General features: G+C 43.5%; 1 protein-coding gene across 1 annotated transcript in view; it reads right to left on the bottom strand.

Annotated features, from left to right (window-relative positions):
- The window catches only part of HPCAL1 (hippocalcin like 1), a 118,772-nt gene that overhangs the window by 27,334 nt on the left and 74,078 nt on the right, over positions 1-17,360 (bottom strand). Inside the window, exon 3 of the mRNA XM_075269157.1 lies at positions 10,679-10,746. The gene's annotated coding sequence lies outside the window, so the exon portion shown is untranslated. The remainder of the gene's footprint in view (positions 1-10,678; positions 10,747-17,360) is intronic.

Raw genomic sequence — 17,360 nt, 5'->3', positions numbered from 1 at the left:
ACTCCTACATATACCTAGAGCAGACCCACCAACCCCTGAATTTTCTTCTGTAAGTCTGGGAATGGACAGATATAGGACTTGTCTTCCGTTTTCCCCAGGCTCACGACCTCATACACAGACCAGTGAGATGGCAAGTGTATGGGGCCATTAGAATGTAACCTATGTGCACCCAATCTATTCAGACAAGGCAATATATTAATATCCGCAGCTCCTCTTGCTCGGTTACATTCTACCTCCAGATTGGTTACCGCTTTACATGGTTATGGGCTCCCTTTAAGGCCAACTATATTGAAAGGAATTTTCAAACATACCCATGATATACCATAGTTGCCTGATATATGGGAATCCCCTGACCCTACACTCAACAAGTTAGCAGGACTGCATGCAAAAGCAAATCAAATGGAGAGAAACCTTCAGCGGCTTAGTCCTCTCTCCAATGGATTGGTGCCCCAGAGAATACTCCAGTAGGTCCAGGCTTTAACACAATAATGGACAAGTATTTGTATTTTACCAAAAAGACATCCCAAATTTGTCTACCGTATCTGTCCTGCAGCCCAATGGCGTCTGACTAAACCTTCAACAGACAAGTGTTGATACAAGACCCAATGTGGGGCGGACGGGCAGGTTGTTTAGAGGTTTAGATGTGACTTGCAGACTGGAGTTGTCAAACCAACTTGCCTACCTTACACATGGAATGTAAACCGCGGACTAAAAAAAGAGGCAAACACTGGGAATGTTCAACAATCTAGAACTTCATGTTTATAAAGCTTCTTTTGTATTCTGAATGTTATTTCCATAGCAGTTATCCTGGAAAAGACAATTTGGTTTAATAGAAACATACTTTCGGAGATAATCCTCTCGCCTTTATACATTTTCTGTGCTTGTAAATCTGAGAAGAATAAAGAAAGTGCCTAAGAGAGTCTAAGAGGTCATGGACAATGCCTTCTCTATAAGCTCTGACTTGTACAGAATCGGAATATGGAAGAACCCTTGGGGCCATATTGTAATGTCGTATGGCTCCAGTTTCATTCGTAGGCTTTTTGTTTCCAATTTATATGTAAACCTAATGATGAAAAAAAGTGGCTGGGAGGGGGGTAAGCAGAGTTGGTGGGTGCCTAGGCCAACATGAACTAAGGGGCCACAATATATGAATTCAAATGGACACTGTGACCAAGCTGCAAGGAAGGAGGGCACATTCAATTGGCCATCAAGTGGGTTTGTCCCACCTCCATACTCCATTAGATGCTATATTAGGGTTGACTTCCCCTAAAACAATGTATTTAGGAAGGAATAATCACATAGTATAGTCCCACAACATACAGTCCTATGAAAAAGTTTGGGCACCCCTATTAATCTTAATCATTTTTAGTTCTAAATATTTTGGTGTTTGCAGCAGCCATTTCAGTTTGATATATCTAATAACTGATGGACACAGTAATATTCTGGATTGAAATGAGGTTTATTGTACTAACAGAAAATGTGCAATATGCATTAAACCAAAATTTGTCTGGTGCAAAAGTATGGGCACCTCAACAGAAAAGTGACATTAATATTTAGTAGATCCTCCTTTTGCAAAGATAACAGCCTCTAGTCACTTCCTGTAGCTTTTAATCAGTTCCTGGATCCTGGATGAAGGTATTTTGGACCATTGCTCTTTGCAAAACAATTCAAGTTCAGTTAAGTTTGATGGTCGCCGAGCATGGACAGCCCGCTTCCAATCATCCCACAGATGTTCAATGATATTCAGGTCTGGGGACTGGGATGGCCATTCCAGAACATTGTAATTGTTCCTCTGCATGAATGCCTGAGTCGATTTGGAGCAGTGTTTGGACATTGTATTGCTGAAATATCCATCCCCAGCGTAACTTCAACTTCGTCACTGATTCTTGAACATTATTCTCAAGAATCTGCTGATACTGAGTGGAATCCATGCGACCCTCAACTTTAACAAGATTCCCAGTGCCGACATTGGCTACACAGCCCCAAAACATGATGGAACCTCCACCAAATTTTACAGTGGGTAGCATGTGTTTTTCTTGGAATGCTGTTTTTTTTGGACGCCATGCATAACGCCTTTTTGTATGACCAAACAACTCAATCTTTGTTTCATCAGTCCACAGGACCTTCTTCCAAAATGAAGCTGGCTTGTCCATATGTGCTTTTGCATACCTCAGGTGACTGTGTTTGTAGTGTGCTTGCAGAAACGGCTTCTTTCTCATCACTCTCCCATACAGCTTCTCCTTGTGCAAAGTGCGCTGTATTGTTGACCGATGCACAGTGACACCATCTGCAGCAAGATGATGCTGCAGCTCTTTGGAGGTGGTCTGTGGATTGTCCTTGACTGTTCTCACCATTCTTCTTCTCTGCCTTTCTGATATTTTTCTTGGCCTGCCACTTCTGGGCTTAACAAGAACTGTCCCTGTGGTCTTCCATTTCCTTACTATGTTCCTCACAGTGGAAACTGACAGGTTAAATCTCTGAGACAACTTTTTGTATCCTTCCCCTGAACAACTATGTTGAACAATCTTTGTTTTCAGATCATTTGAGAGCAGGTTGTCCATGCTCGGTGACCATCAATCTTACCTGAACTTGAATTGTTTTGTAAAGAGGAATGGTCCAAAATACCTTCATCCAGGATCCAGGATCTGATTAAAAGCTACAGGAAGCGACTAGAGGCTGTTATCTTTGCAAAAGCAGGATCTACTAAATATTAATGTCACTTTTCTGTTGAGGTGCCCATACTTTTGCACCGGTCAAATTTTGGTTTAATGCATATTGCACATTTTCTGTTAGTACAATAAACCTCATTTCAATCCTGAAATATTACTGTGTCCATCAGTTATTAGATATATCAAACTGAAATGACTGCTGCAAACACCAAAATATTTAGAACTAAAAATGATTAAGATTAATAGGGGTGCCCAAACTTTTTCATAGGACTGTATAGGAACACAAAATCTGCCCTAATATGGTGCCATAAGGTTGTCATGTACAGCGGTGGGGACCATCTCATCACTTTTTAGGACAAATAAACTAATAACTAGAGATGAGCGAATAGTACTCGATCGAGTAGGTATTAGATCGAATACTATGGTATTCAAAATACTTGTACTCGATCGAGTACCACTCTCTGTTCGAATGTATAAGTTCGATGCAGAACCAGCATTGATTGGCCGAATACTATACAGTCGTCCAATCAACGCTGGTTCTTCTCCTACCTTTAGAAGTCTTCTCTGTGCAGCTTTCCCGCGGCGTCTTGCGGCTCTGAATTCACTCTGCCAGGCATCGGGCCTGGGCAGAGCCGACTGCGCACGTCTGCTTGTAGTGAGGGCATGCGCAGTCGGCTCTGCCCAGACCCGATGCCTGGCAGAGTGAATGAAGAGCCGGAAGATGCCGCGGGGACACTGTAAGGAGAAGACTGCACGGAGGATCCAGCCAGACCCTCACTCATGGACTTGGTAAGTGTAATTTGATCGAATGTTGCCTACCCCTGAAATGAGTATTTCCCCCCCATAGACTATAATATGGTTCGATATTCGATTCGAGTAGTCGAATATTGAGGGCTACTTGAAACGAATATCGAACCTCGGACATTTTACTGTTCGCTCATCTCTACTAATAACGCTTCTATTTTTGAGAGCATTCTTTGCTGCAATTTTTTCTTGCCTAAAACTTTTGCCTATCTGCTGTGTCTATCCTAATAGGATCAGGAGATTCCTCAGGCCTTGGAGTACGGATGTGTACAGAAGATATTCTGGCTCAAGGCTCAGACACTGGAACTTCTTAAGACTCCTGGACAGAGAAGACGAGGAGGGAGGAGACCATTTCCAGAGTAGCACAAGCCAACATACTGACCTTTTGGATAATTCCTTAAAAATGCCACATCTGTTTACTGAACAACCTGGAATTCACAGTCCTATAGACTATCTAAATGATATTTGCCTATACCCATTTCCAAAACCAGCTTATCACTTTCTGCTATATAGATCGAAGGATGTCCCTCATTTATTCGCATTAAAAAAACGATGAGAAAACACGCCAAAAACCAATCTTTTAAACTGATATACAAACATTTGCTGTGTTTTTTCAACCTAGTCTAAGCCATATCAGGCTAAGCAGCAAGTGGCCATGCAGCAAAGGTTTAAGCGTTGCTTTTGGCAAGGAAACTTGTCAAGATGGAGCAGGTGGCTTCTTATTTTTTTTTTACCAGAGAAGCTCCTTTGATTGTCTTCCATTGCAGACAACGCGACTTAAGTGTGGGAGGTGTTTGATGTGGATTTTGTCAAGGAACATTCCAAAACCTACGGCAAGAGTATCTACTTTGGTTCTGATATTGAGACTTTCCATCTCAAAAATCAGCCTGAACTCTATCTCCAGTCTATAATCTGATGACATGAAGTCACTGCCACCCACAAAGTAATCACACTCATCTCATACTACAGTCATAGCTCCCATATTATTTATGAGTCCTGCATCTCGATTTAGGATGTGCTGACCCTGACTACTTTATGACGGCACCGTAGTCTTACGCCTACCTGTCCTCACATGATACTATGATACTAAGTCATCACTTCCTACGCAGTCAGCATACTCATTAAAGGTTCCTTGGTAAGAAAACTCAGATCTGTCTACGTAAAACCCTTTGGTTCTTAAGATTCTCAAGGTTCATTGAAGAGATGGAAGATTTTGCACAGCCATATTTTTGCAGAACAACAGAGGAATTTTTTAGGTCTTCCAAAGGACATGGAATAAATGTGAAACTCCAAACCTTGACAATTTAAGATACGTCACATCTGTGCTGGAGTCTCCATGGGGTCTTGCGGCACTTTTTCATCCGGTGGTTTCAGTTTAAAAGAAGGGACGACTGACGGATACCATTATAGTCAATGGAGTCCGTCGGTCACCATCGGTATCCACTATTTAAGTGGTTGGGGGTCCTTTCTTCTGGTCCGAGTAGTGCACATAGGAACATAGTAGTGAACATAGGATTACTATTTAGTGACGTATGTCCCATGTACTGAGTTTTCTTTGGAGAACGTCTTGACATCATCTGCTTCTCCCTTGCACTTCATAAAATCTGAACTACATTTGTACCGTACTACAAAAGTGATACATGACTGGACCATGACAGAATATTCATCTACAGTCTTATTGGTTCACAGTAATGCTCTAGATGTCACAGTAACCAAGTAATTCTAGGTGACATCGGAAAAAGGAGTTTAAGGTCTCAAGATATTCTTCAAGTTGCAGCACAAGTGAGAAGATGAGGTCAGTGCCCTGTAGTTTATAGATGCATGGAGCTGAATCATAGGCCTAGGTCTTTATGGGCAGGTGGGGGGATAATATGAAGGAAAGTAAAACTGAGCTCACTCCATTCACTGGGGGAACCAAGTCTCAAATGTCACAAATTTTGGGGCAACACGGTGGCTCAGTGGTTAGCACTGCAGCCTTGCAGCACTGGAGTCCTGGGTTCGAATCCCGCCAGGAACAACATCTGCAAGGAGTTTGTATGTTCTCCCCGTGTTTGTGTGGATTTCCTCCCATTCTACAAAGACATACTGATAGGCGGAAAAAAACAAGTACATTGTGATCCCTATATGGGGCTCATAATCTACATTAACAGAAAGAAAAAATGTCACAAATTTGAGCTGTTTGGAAATGCCTCATCTTTTCAGGAGTCAGTGACGTCGCCGCTGAAACCAGAGAAGCTCCAGTTGGGCGTGAAGAGTTTGGCGTATGTTTGGTTGTTTAAGATTATTTTCAGTGTCTTTACCTTTGTATAATAAGGAGGAAGAGGTTTCTAGATCATTTGGGTCTGCACGAGATGTTACGTTCGTGTTGCCCTCTGCAAAGTGAATTTCGGATGACTTCCATTGTAAAATCTTTGGAGACAAATTTTTGCTCGCTCATTGAACACAAGTTGAAGGATTTTTTCGAGAATCAAAGGTAAAGGATAGCATAAAATCATAAAAAAAAAATAAACACCATTGTGGGAATTTATCAACCCATGAACAGCAATTTTCCGGTGTAGCCGCAAAGCTGTGGAGTCGGTATGCCAGATTACCAACTCTGCCTCTATAGTTCTACAGCAAAACCCCAACTCTGACAGTCAGGGTCAGACAGAAACAGTAAAGCTACATCAAAATCCGGCTCAAAAAAACGCCTACCATTGAATTCAAAGGGTTCTTTTTTTCCACGAGTGGTTTGTTCCTGCTCACGCAAAAAGGAAGCGACATGCCCAAAGCAGAGTCCGCGGCGCGACACCTCCCTCCCGACTAGGCCCATTCATTTGGGTCTAATCTGGGGTGGAATGTCGCGACTGGATGCTGTATGCACTGCACTGGCATCCAGTCGCGGCTAGCCATTTTTTGGACCGGATTGTGAAGCGGCCTCCACATCAAAATCCGGTCCAAAAAACCCCCCACGTATGAACCTGGCTTAAAGCTCCTCTAATTCATGAAAAAACTAGTTACTGAATTCCGGTTCACATCTGCGCATGGATTTCTGTTTGGGGAGTCCACTTGGGGACCCCTTGAACGGAAATCTAATCCAGATAAAAAAAAGCGGTTACCTTTAGACTATAACGGGGTCCATGTGGTTTCTGCACGAAAAATACGGAGAGAAAAGCGCTGCTTGCGGAGAGTGGAACGGAATAGCCCAAATGCAGATGTGAACAGCCGAGCACCAGGAATGGGTGAGTATCATTTTATTTTTTTAAGTTTCCTCTTCCCAGGCCTCCTCCAGGGTGTCCGAAATACAAGGACAACCCCTTTAAGGAGTTCATTGAAATGTCAGTGATGGTCCAAAATCACAGTCTTCACCATGTGTCCTTTTAGCATGTATCTATGATAAATTTGAGAATTATTTCGACTAGATTTGCCCATCAAATTACTCCCTTGGGCAGACATTGGAGGATTCGCAATAAAATACATCATATGAGATGACCCCGTATAAGTTTACATGTAGTTGTAGGTTACCGTGTAATAAAGTGGATTACACTAGGATCTACATACCGCACAGAAAATAACTCAGAGGAAGTGAGATACAAGGGACACGTCCGCTGGGACAAGCCAAACATGTATTTTAAGAAATACATTTCCTTTCAACAATAGGCTTCAAAGGAATGCCTGCACGTCTCCTCAAGCTGATATTGTACCCAGCGCTACAAGACATGTCCGTACAGAGAGTGGATGTAAAAACACTACAATAATCCATTAATATAACAGCTCAATCCATTAAAGAGGATCTATCGCCTCTATGGATCTATCCAATACTCAAAATAATTCTAAAGTCTCTCTTCTTAGAATTCCTCATTGTGCTGTTCCTCTGTTACTCCTCCTGGAAATTAATAACGTAACAACTGGCTGTACCAATGACAGTATGGGAGAATATTTCACTGAGAAGCTGGGACTCTTAGTAGTATAGATAACTCTTATGCTCAGAGTCAGCGCCGCACCTCCCATGAGGCGACCTGAAGCGAGCGCTTCAGGCGGCGCTATGTCAGGGCCCCAGGGAGGGCGGCATTTTTGATTACCTAACCCAGTCCAGGACAAGCTGGACTTTAGAGGCCAGTGGATTTAGTGGATTGGGGAGGCCACTGAAGCGGCGCTGCCCCAGCAGCCTCCCCTCACGCTCAGGCAGAGAGCAGGTTATCTCCGTGCCTGCTCTCTGCCTGCGAATGCCGCTAAGCCCCACCCCTTCACTTAGCCCCGCCCCTCCGCTCAGCCCCACCCCTCCGCTCCGCCCCCTCCTCCCGGGGGGCGGCTTTCTGTTGTTCGCCTCGGGCGGCGAAAGGGAAGGTTCACCCCTGCTCAGAGTACCAGTCCTGGCATGATGGTCAGGCCGGTAAATCCGGCAAACACCCGGACCAAGTTTCATAGGTGAATCTCGGTCGTGTTAATCTAGCCTAAGAGGTTATTCACGGACCATTAAAAATGGATGCAAAACACTTGGCTACCAAAAACAGAAGAACGGATCGGAAGCAAAACGGCCGTCAAAAACATCGCCGTCGTGTGCGTAAGGCCTGACAGTTTCCGTATCACCTACTGACTTGAATAGAGAAGTGATGTATGAGCACACACCAGAGCACCGTCATTCAGAAGTTGGACCTATGCACTTAGAGTTTTAGGCTAAGGCCCCACGTAGTGAGCTGCAGACAAAAAACGCTGCAGAAAGGGCTGCGGCAGAAACTCGTTGCAGTATTTTAACAATGTCTGCCCACTGTCAGGAGGGCGTTCCTGACAGTCTAGCTGGGCTGTGAGGAACACCCCCCCAATAGTACTTGTCCATAGCCTTGTACTGTCGGAAGGGGCGTTCCTTAGCACCCAGTGATGACGCTAAGCTGTGAGAAACGCCCCCCAGTACTAATCTTTGGACGAGTACAGTCAGGGGGGGGCACATAATGGGACAGCTGATAGGCAACCCCATTCATTTTGTGGCCCTTTGACCTCTATGAATGGGGTTATGGCAGCACGGGCATCACTAGGAGGTCATCCTTGTGCCATCCATACTGTTTATTCACACAGTCGTGTGCATGTCCCCCTATGGACAGTAAAATAATGAGAAGCCTCCAGTTTTCGGAAATTCATGGACTATCCTGAGCATATGGCAGAAATACTATCTGTAAAGCCTTGGTTACAAATAATCATGCGACTTATGTAACACTACAACATGCCAAATAACCAGGATGCAATAACTTCCCCTTGTTAATAGGGAAAGCACAGGGTGAAGAGGATTTGTAAAAAAAAAAAAAAAAAAATTAGTTAGGAAAAAAATGAGCGATGCTATAGTGGTAATGAAAATGTCCATAAAACTATAAAATCTAGCAATTTTGGATTTTTGAATTTATTTTTTTTTTATTGTTCAAAGCTTTGCGAGGATGTCTGCCAAGAAGTGCTCACCCTATTACATAGTCCGATACACATGCCAAGTGCCTGCATACAGGAAGGAGGATGAAACGGACGCAAGGCAAGGCTGAAAATACACTTCCTGCCATGTCTCTGTAAGATAAACACACTGCTCTCACCCTCTGCTCGAGTATTATCCAAGTGTCCAAGCAAAGTGTCAGTAACAATACCGCAAGTAGGTATAGAAGCTGCATTGTGGGAAAAACGGATAATATAATGAAAATATATGGCTAGAAAAGGTAGACTATCTAGAACTCAAGCGGGGTTCTCTGATCGAGACTCTGTTGCAGAAACCGCCAGCGGAGAGAAGAGTCTTGCAAACCTTAAGTTTGGAAATAGAGGACACCCTGCGGACCCCATTATAGTCAAGCCTCGTACACATCTGTGTTGGTAATCCGTTCGGGAGAGTCCGCATGGGGACCCCCCCGAATGGACTATCAAGTACATTGGCAAGCGGTGTGCAGTGAAAGCACACGGACCCCATAGACTATAATGGGGTCCGTGTGCTTTCCGCACAGTCTCCGCACGGAACATGCAGACAGAAAAGTAGTTCACAATCTACTTTCACTCGTGCGGAAAGCATACCGACCCCATTATAGTCTATGGGGTCCGTGTGCTTTCACTGCACACCGCTTGCCAGTGCGTTCGGTAGTCTGCTCGGGGGGTCCCCAAGCGGACTCCTCGAATGGATTACCGAACGCAGATGTGAACCAAGGGTAAATGGTGTCCATTGTGAAATAGCTATTTTAGTGGTCCGTCTCTGTTTTTTCAGGTTCTCCCAGCGGACCCAAATAATGGAGACTCTGTAATATAGTGTATAGCTTGTGCCGCTGTCCTTTGAGGTTTCATAGATAGATCCTCTTAGCATTACACTGGTCTCCACATTTTTCTCCTTAAGCTCCATTCCTGTATTATACACGATACCTGATTTAGGTAAATTCGTAAAACCGTCACATGGTGTTTGGACTTCTAAATGCGCTAAGAGTGGAGCAGATATATCCAGCATAGAGTATAGGGGGGTTACAGCCTCGCCTATTGAGCCCCTGAGTTTAGTGTGCTTCGTACTGTGGCCATTTTAATTGTACATTTGTTTTTTTCTTGCTTTTTGACAGAATCTCTCCCGAAAGCCAGCGGCTTTGGTATGTGAACAAGAAAACATGTTCTCTCTTTCACTTAATATTTGCAAGAATCAGAAGAAGGCAGTACTCCAAGGTACGAGACTGAAGAAGCAACCATGTCTTTACCCCAATTTACCCCAATTACATGTGTACGCTCAGGTCCAAAGACCCCAATGCACATTAGATAGTGGGCTAGTCCTACTGAAATAATGTGTAAGGGGGAGTTCCGGCTCCGATGGATCTGACATGTCCACAAGGACAAGCATTCATTACAATGATAAGCATTACTGACATGCTCAAGTGATCCGATGATCAAGGAGGTTTCGAATAGTAGGACCGTGCCGATCAGCTGATCACTCTCCTGATGTCTGCTTATATGTGATTATCTGCATGAGATGACCCCTTAAAATGTGCAGATTCACATAACTGAAGTGCTTACAGTTGGCAGAGGGTCAGCAGTCAGGGGTCATATGATTTGTATTTACATCACTGGATTACAATGGGGCACTGTTGTTGGCCAGGTCTGCTGCCGCCCTGTGTCTTTAGAACTTTGACCCCTTTAATAAAGCCACCGGACATCTCAAAGGACTTCGTGTCTAAAGAAAACCAAAGAATGTGAACCCCAAAGCAAGTTAGAAGAAAATGTCCAATTACCTTAAAGGGTGTAGAAGCGACTGCAGGAAGTTTATACGGATGTCCTCCAAGAAAACGCCACTTGCATGCTGCAGAGAAGGAAGACAAGTAGATTAACTGTTACTGCGCTCGGAAGGACTGGAAAGTAAAAGATGAAGTACTGGCTGCATAAAGCTAAAATATTTATCAGGACTCGTTTTCCGAAAAGGATTGGATCTAGAGCAGAGTAAAAACCACTTTGTCACCGACTTGCAATGGTTAATACTGTCAGAGTCCGATCAAGGCGACCGTCGTATATGAGCAGGTTTCCTAATACAAGGGGCATACATGGCGCTCTGATAAGTTGCAGGGCTCTGACCTGGATTTGACAGAGCTTCCTCCTGCTATTCGTTTCCTATTCTGTACCCTTTCCATGACCTATGACCCATCTTCCTACTCGGAGGGTTCAATCAACATTAACTTTTATTTATAGCCATCTTTATAGGCAAAAAGACATTGACGTATAGTGCTGCTACTATAGGCACAGTATAGCTTTTCCCAAAATTGACAGCGAACCATCCATGGCTTGAAATTCTCCGTACGCCTACATGGTGGTCTCCATAAGGAGACTCAGTGGCCTTCAAGAACCTGGCCAACGTTACTATGAAAGGGATGGGATGGACCAGTGTTAGGGCCCCTCTCACCAAGGACCAGGGGCGTAAATACCAGGCCCGAGATATTAGGGGGCCCGATGGCAGCCGCTATTGGCGCAGATTTTTTTTTTTTTTTTTTTAAATAGGCTGTTACCTGCTAGAGTAACTCCAGCAGGTAACGGCCCTATTTACTTACCGATCCTGGCTCCTGTTCATGGCCGCCGGTGCTTCCCCTTCTGCGGAGGCTGTGAGGGGATCGGTAAGTAAGACCACAGGCCCGCGAACCCCACAAACACCACTATCATTATACTCTAGGGTCAGTTGGGGGTCCCCCATGTCAAATGTTCATCATTCCTAGTTACGCCACTGCCAAGGACGCCATAGCAGCCACCACACCATGCATTGCTGCTCTTGTTTCTAGCAGATACTTTATATCCAGATTTCACAAGAATAAGTTATGGTAACAATTCAGCATCACATTGCCCTAGAATATATGTGTTGTAAAAAGATCTCTAAGCTGTACCTGTAACACCCCAGATTGGTGTTACCACTCCTATGCCCTGTTGCTATCTGTATCCGTTAACCCATTGTCATCTCATTTATTTTTCCCCAGGTCCTCCATCAATGAGTGTTCACTGTAATGTTATGTATTCCATGTAGTGTGCCTGGTTCACCTGCAGCCGTATCCAGGTAGAAGCACCGTGACACATTATAAGACTCATATACGACCGCCATATACCACTCGCCACTCCTACACCTGGTTGAGCGCCATAGAAGGCCCTAGGAGGAGGCGCATCCGTTGCATAGTCATTGTCCATGGCAGATATAATGGAGCTGTAGCCACTAGTTATACAAGCTTTCATGGAAGATTTACAGCCATAAACTGTACAATAAACGGCGATTACTTGCCAACGGAGTCGCCGATTCAAAAGGGGAAAACACAATTGATACAAGAGACCCTAACCTATCGATCTGCGGAAATGGGTTGATATGATGGATTCTAGTGACAAACTCTTTGACTATATATTTTAGTTGCTGTCAGCCATATAGACATTATCTCCAACTCCCCCATACACATGCATGCTACACGTGGCATGTATTCTGAATGGGGAGAGGGGAATGAGCCGACGCCATACTCCTCTTTTGGTAACACATTCCTTTACAAAAGGATTGGAGACTTTCACTTGGCATCTAATGTGCATGGGCACCTTAGAAGGCAGCCTACCACCTCTGCTACTAAACCACTTTGGCCAAGTTCACACACCAGAATTTGGCACAAATTTTATGGCAGACTCCTATAGTTTTCATATCATGTCAATGTCTGCCAGAGCCTGTGGTTGCCATCCAGTGCCAACTCCTGAGATTGACAAGTCCTGATGTGCAGCGGCCACATTTGATTCAGACTATTTTTTTGCAGGATCTCCCATTACATTCTTGTACCATTAGTGCTTGGATCACCCTAATCCTACAGAATGTAATCCCCGGATTAAGGACTTCCAAGACTCCTCTTCGTTCTCCTTCGTGGCTGGCAGTATTATATTATATAGTCAGTGATCAATGAAAATTCATTAAGTCTAGACACTGAGCTCAGCGCTGCGGCGTTACATTACTCTGGGACCGTCGTATGCTTTGTATTAAGAAAAAACAAGGGTATAGATCTCTGGTCCCCGTAGAGCCACTTTTCAGAGGTGAATTGATTACCAGCAAGGAGCATTTCTCCTCATCTCTCCTGTATCCGGCCTTCATTCCTACCACACATCATTCATGTCTGGGTCTATATTTAGGTATCCACACATTTTCTGGCTCGCCATGAAGTGTCTGTCTGGATCTCAACTTCTGCTGAATGTTATTGGCCCGCTGCATCACCAAATATGTGGGGATTTCTTTGGAATTTTTTTAATGGAATACTGCCATAGCGCAATGCTTTGTCTAGCCTAGAAATCTTCTTGTAAACACACCAAAAAGTGACCGAAACTTATAATATAATACAATACAAAAAGACTAAATGGGAACATCATAGTAAGACTCAGGTCCAGGAAGTCCCGTGTCCGAAAGACAGGGAAGTATGATGGGGTGGGTAGGGGGTGGTGAGTTAGTTAAGAAGGGCTAATAGTGGACGGACTAGCTAGGGAAACAGGGAGGGGGTGTGAGGGAGGGGGATGGAATAAGCTCTGAGTGAAGCACAATGTATCATGGTAGTTGTAGGAAAACAGAACAGGAAGCTACCTACAAATGCAGAAGATACCATGAGCTCCCAGAGAAACCCAGAAATCACTCAAAATACTGCTAAAGGTATTTGAGTGTGCATAGCTCCCAACCATCCCGGATCCACCGGGACAGTCCCCATTTTACACGGTTGTCCGGCCATCCCGGATAGCTTATAGTTTGTCCCGCTAGGCCCCTGAAGTGCTTTGTTGTTAACAGACTTTGTTAGTGTAGGGCAAAGGCTAAATGGTAGAGTAAAGGTAGATGATAAATCCTAGTGGGCTAAAGGACCTTTGAAGACGCCAAGAAAATGTGATCGGCCGCTTGTGTGGGCAGAGTTGTTCTGGATATTACAGGACAGTGTGCTACACAGAAAGAGGAAGCTGGGAACGGAGAGTGATGGAAGATAAGGAGAAGAGATAGTATCTGTGAGCAAGGAACTGGGGAAGATGTAGGGAGCAGTTAAACTGAAGGCAGATGAAGAGGGCAATTAAACTGGTGGCAGATAAAGGAAGGCATTAAACTGGTGGTAGATGAGGGCGGTAATTAAACTGGAGGCAGATGAAGGTGGACATTAAACTGGGGAGAGATGGAGGGGGACATTAAAATGGGAACAGATGGAGGGGAGAATCAAACTGGGTACAGATTGAGGAGTGGACATTAATCTGATGAATGGTGACATTAAGCTGAGGGCAACTGGAGGAGGACATTAAACTGTGGAGGTAGCTGGAGGGGGACATGTCTGCCTCTACTTGCCCCCAGTTTAATGTCCCCCTCCAACTACCCCCATTGTTTAAAGTCACCCTCCAGCTGCCCCATAGTTTAATGTCCCACTCCAACCCCGACTATTTAAGGTCACCCTCCAGCTGGCCCATAATTTAATTTTCCCCTCCAGCTGCTCCAGTTTCATGTCCCTCTCTAGTTTCCACCGGTGTAAACTGGTGCACAAGGAGAGGGACTTAATGCTGTGGGGCAATTGGAGGGGGACATTACAATGTGTGGGGCATATAATGTTAGGGTTACTGTAAGAGCATTATACTGTTGGAGGCACATGGAAAAATAAATGAGAATGGGAGGAGTCAATGTAGAAGTGGGTGGAGCTAAATGTGTCCCTCTTTCTGCTCTTTGAACGTAGGAAGATATGTTAATAGCACTAACAGACATTTTTAAAAAATTATTTTTTACCTGGAAAACCCCTTTAAAATTACAAGAAATGATCATAATCTTTAAAGGGGTTATCCAGGATTATAACACATGGCTGCTTCTTAGTCTCAGACGGTAACATTATGTCTGTTGGTCACATGAACATGCTACAGCTCAGTCCCATTCATTGGGGTCCCTTCTTTCTTAGAGACTTGCCCAGTGGGTCAGGACAACCCCATACACATTCGAGAACTTCAGTGAAATAGGAGGGTTGCATAAGTTTGTGTCTGCACCATCTGCTTCCTGGAATCTCTCTTTAACATTTACTAAAACTGAAGGTTTTATTTTATTAAATTTAGGACTGAATCAACACCAGTGATAAATGGCCGGGACTTTGCCAATAGCGTTATCTGGTATGACATCAGCAAAGCCGAGCAATATCATGAGGGCCATTACTAACACAGTGTGTTGCCTGACAACAAATAAAGGTTATCTATGGGGCCTGTCAGTCTGTTTAATATGTTTTTCTGGCCTGCAAAACTCAGAGAAGAACATGTTCTAGCAAATCGTAATTCGCAATTTTTAATTTCCATCTAAAATTTTGCTAGGAAAGTAAGGGAAATCTTATATACTATTGAGTAAGAAATACAGAGCCCAGAGCATCCCACACTCCACATAGACACCCCATTGATTTAAATAGAAATCTTGCAATACCTAACTTTTCCAGCGGGGGTGCTGCAGGGAAATTGAACACTTGCTTCCAAGCTGGACCCACAAATTACAATGATCAACCCAGTAGAATTATCTGTCTAGCAAAAAGGATTGCCCATGGAATGATAAGGTGTCATATATTAGGAACACAATATATAATACACTTATAACTATGAAGCTCATACAAATAATTTGCAGAAGACAAATTAATAAAAATCAAAATCAGATTTATACATTATGTTCCTTGTCTTTTGCCAACAGATTGAGATTAATATTGCAGTACTGGAAGGAATTCCTAATGTGAGCAATGCAACGTGATACAACTCCTCAGGTTCTGCCTCTGTCTCCTTCTGTTATGATGATTTTTATTACAGTACCTTGGAAATTTGCATAAGATCACAAGAACAGAGTTCCAAGTCCACCTGGTCACATGACTATTGCTTATGGGCAACTCCTTTATGTAATCTCTGCTACATATTGCAGCAGTCATGGCAGTCTGTCCTGGTTGTGTATTTATATGCGGGACCCATTGACCCCTTCTGTCACTCATCTACACCTTCCTCAGTCTATCTCTGTGTTGTTTTGTGCAGAGTCGCTTTACAGGTGTTCTATTGTGATCTTCTCTATTGTGGTTGATATAAATAAGGTGTCCGTTAACTTGCAGTGAAAATCCATGTGTAATAGGCAAACATTAACCTATCATTAGGCTTAGTGGCCTGAGTAAAAATTGCAGGTTATAAAAAGGTTTACAATATTGATAGATAACATTGCAAATGAATAATAAAAGGCATCTAAAAATATCTTTCATGTAAAAAATAGGCCATTTTGGCGACATTCCCTTTAAATATTTATGCACTTCTACATATAAGGTAGACTACAAATAGACTTAATATAGAGTACAGTCATTCCACCCTTCTCTGTGTACTAAAATAGATGGCACATGCTCGGCCAACTGTAAATGTCAGCGTAGTTAACCCTTTAATCTAAATACAATTTGCATTAATATTTTAACACCTTATAGTAAACATTCCATTAGAGTGAATTTGGCACTTAAAGCAACACTTCTTAGCTCATACTCAATTACTCAGTCTGGTTGTTGAAGTATTGGCATGAAGCACTTCCCTTTTTGCAAATCAGTAGCTCTTTAAGAAAGACCAACATTTATTAGAAGGGAATTAGTGATAACACCATTGTAGAACAGCTACATAGATAGAGAACAGCGGAGTTGTAGAATGTATAGGTTTATATGATTCAGAGCAGGATTTGTGAGTAAAGCAGAATAAATCTTGATAGGACTCCTAGTAGGGACAGTAAGAGTCCTGATTACTCCACCCACACACAGAGATTGACAACGAGGGTCCTGATTACTCCGCCCATTGACAGCAAGAATTTTGATTATTCCACTCATTGACAGCAAAAGTCCTGATTACACTGCCTATTGACAGCAAGAGTCCTAATTACTCCACCCATTAACAGTGAGAGTCAGATTACTCCGCCCATTAACAGTGAGAGTCAGATTACTCCGCCCATTGAAAGTGAGTATCCTGATTATTCTGTCCATTGACAGGGAGAGTTTTGATTATTCCACCCATTGACAGTGATAGTCCTGATTACACCGCCCATTGACAGTGAGAGTCCTGATTACACCGCCCATTGACAGCAAGAGTCCTAATTACTCCACCCATTAACAGTGAGAGTCAGATTACTCCGCCCATTGACATTGAAAATCCAGATTACTCCACCCATTGAAAGTGAGTATCCTGATTATTCTGCCCATTGACAGGGAGAGTTTTGATTATTCCACCCATTGACAGCGAGAGTCCTGATTACACCGCCTATTGACAGCGAGAGTCCTAATTAGTCCGCCCATTGACAGTGAGTCCAGATTACTCTGCCCATTGACAGCGAGAGTCCTGTTTCTTCTATCACCCCCAATCAATAGAGAGCTAACTTGCCACTAGGCAAGTGGGAATCACTGCCTCTGCTGAAAACAGGGTATTTGGACTTGGCCT

This window comes from Leptodactylus fuscus, chromosome 3 (assembly GCF_031893055.1).
Source record: "Leptodactylus fuscus isolate aLepFus1 chromosome 3, aLepFus1.hap2, whole genome shotgun sequence".
Lineage (NCBI taxonomy): Eukaryota > Metazoa > Chordata > Amphibia > Anura > Leptodactylidae > Leptodactylus > Leptodactylus fuscus.
The sequence above is the reverse complement of the archived record's forward strand: the minus strand, read 5'-3'. Positions and strand labels throughout refer to the sequence as shown.